A 2740-nucleotide genomic window follows, 5' to 3' on the forward strand; every position below is an offset into this window, starting at 1 on the left:
CCCAACACTCGGGAGGTGGAGGCACAAGGGTCAGGAGTTAAAGGTCATCCTTGCCTACATAACAAGTTCAAGACCAGGCTGGGAACCTGAGACCCTCCCCCACCCCCACTCCCACCCCAAAAATTAAAACAAAACAATGAGGTGGCAAGCCATCTCTCACTGATACTAGCCACCGAGCCCAGAAACCTGAGTTGGATCCTTGGAACCCACATGGTGAAAACAGAAAATCTTCTCCTCCAAGTTGGCCTCTGATCCCCCCACACACACATGTACCTTGGTGTATGCACACATGCATGCTAGTCTGCACACGCTTGCGCATGGGTGCCCATGCACACACAAACACACACATGAATCTAAGAAGCAACTGAAAAAGGAGGGGAAAAATCAACAATAAAACGACAGGGTCTGAAGAGATGGATCGGTGGTTAAGGGCACCCAGCTCGAGGTCCCAAGTGTGGGCCCCAGCACCCAGCTCATAAGCATCTGTAATCCTGCTCCAGGGAGCCCAGCACTCTCTTCTGCTCTCCTGGGGGCACCCACAAGCACCTGGTATGCACTCGCATAGACACACACTCAAGTAAATTGAATTTTTTTTAATTAAAAGCAGTAATAATGCAGACTTTGAGCCTGGTATGGTGGTGCACATTTGTAATCCCGGCGCTCAGGACGCTGTAGCAGGATGACAAGTTCAAGGTCAGTCTGGGAAACTTAATAACAAAGAAACAAAGCTGAGAGCTATACCCCTTCTAAGTAAAGGCTCCTCAGCTCCTTGGACCCAGACTCCTTAAGGCACCTGCCTCAGTTCCTCCATTTCTCCTTTTGGCTCCTGACAGAGACCATCAGCATAGCCTCATCTACACAGCATCAAGCTAAGAGAATTATCTGAAAGTCCCAATCTAAAGCAACAAGATGTCAGAACCATGGGGAGCTTTCCTGACATTCAGACCCCGGGTTCTAACCCCCACCCCCATGCTTGCAAAGGTGAGCCTCTTGGGTCAGGATGCCGTAAGGATAATTGCACTGGACAATGCAGAGTCACACGTTTATGTGACAGCCAGCAGTCCAATGACTCTGCTTTGACTGTTGGATGGCATGTCCTCCCCAGAATCACTTCCTCTAGGTTGGCCTTTTGCAGCCATCTCTTATCTTGGCTCAGGGATGGCCACAGAAACTGCCCTTTTGCAACTATTGAGGATTTAAGAACTCTTAGGCTCCCCACCTCAGCCTTCTAGTGCACAAGCTTGTGAAAGTGTGTGTGTGTGTGTGTGTGTGTGTGTGTGTGTGTGTGTGTGTGTGTGTGTTTCCCTGACAGACAGACGTGGGGATGGCATCACAGCTGGTGCCAGGAGGTGGCTTATCTGTCAAGTTCTGAAATTAAGTGCTCATTTTCATTTCTCCAGCTTTTCTATCTGCGGTCACATTTCTGTTTTCTTAGCCACAATATTTACCAAGTCTCCCTCAAGTCCCACAAAGTGGCACACAAAGAAATCCAACAGTGACTATTCATACGGCATCCTTCATCCAGCAAACTCCTGAAAAGATTCTGTCCACACAGAGCTGTGGTGGTGCACACCTTTAGTCCCAGCACTTGGGAGGCAGAGGCGTGCAGATCTCTGAGTTAGAGGCCAACCTGTCCTACAGAGCGAGATCCAGGACAGCCAGGGCTACACAGAGAAACAATGTCTGGAAAAAAATAAAACAAACAAATACACAAAATATTCTGTCCACAACCCCATAAATATAACGAAGAATGCTTCCTCTATGCAGCCCCACCTTTAATGGGTCAACCTAGAGTTTTTCGGCTTTAAAACAATACCAAGAAATATACATTCGGTAGAAACTATTTTTTTGTTTTTGTTGCATTTTGTTTGACCTTTTAAAGTAGCTTCATTCTGAAGCTCAGACTAGATAGCCTGGGATGACCCTGAACTCCCAATGCTCTTGTTTCAGCTTCCCAAATGCTGGGATTACAGGCATATGCCTCCATAACTGGGTCTCCATTTTTTTTTAATCTTTTTATCTTTTTATGGACTAGTCATGTACTGGGTGGCACTTGATGCTGAGCAGCAGTAGTGTCAGCTCCCAGGCCATCACACGAGCTGTTCAGTGCTTTGTGACACAACAGGCTTTGCCAACCTCTGGCCTATGCACTGAGCCTTTAAGGATGGGTGGAGCCGAGTCCTGATGTTCGGCCGGTTAGGTATATTGAATTTGTACATCCTGGATAGTTTTATACATAGGTCCTCTTCACTCCACTGTAAGCCGAGGAGCCTCTGTATTTTTCTTTAGGGATGAATGTGCTGTCACTAGGGATGAGGCCAGCTAGGGGGAGTGGTCAGGGCTAGACTGAGCTTGCAGGGATCAATGGCGAGTCTGCCAGGGGCTAACCCAGCTCCTGCTCTTCCCAGGCCCAGCGGTGGCAGCTCTGTCTGCCTCGGTCTGGTAAGTCCTTCCCAGAACCCCTTTAGGCACCCTATACTCTGTGAGGTAAGGAAGGACCTGAAGTTCTCAGAGCCACCCATCCCAGGGCACTTCCCTCCCTCACCCCAAAGAACCAGGCCACACACGGGGTTTCAAGTGTCTGTCTCTTCCTTTCACTCTCTCAAAAGAAAAAAATAAATAAATTGCAGAAGGCGGCAGCATTTCCTGTCCTCCCCTGGCTCCCGGACACCCAACCCCTGACCCTTTGCCCCCCCACCCCCTCCCACATTCCCCACTCCCCAGACCCATCCCTCCCCTT

The sequence above is a fragment of the Mus caroli genome, unplaced genomic scaffold (genome assembly GCF_978045245.1).
Source record: "Mus caroli unplaced genomic scaffold, Mus_caroli_1 scaffold_13, whole genome shotgun sequence".
NCBI classification, from domain to species: Eukaryota; Metazoa; Chordata; class Mammalia; order Rodentia; family Muridae; genus Mus; species Mus caroli.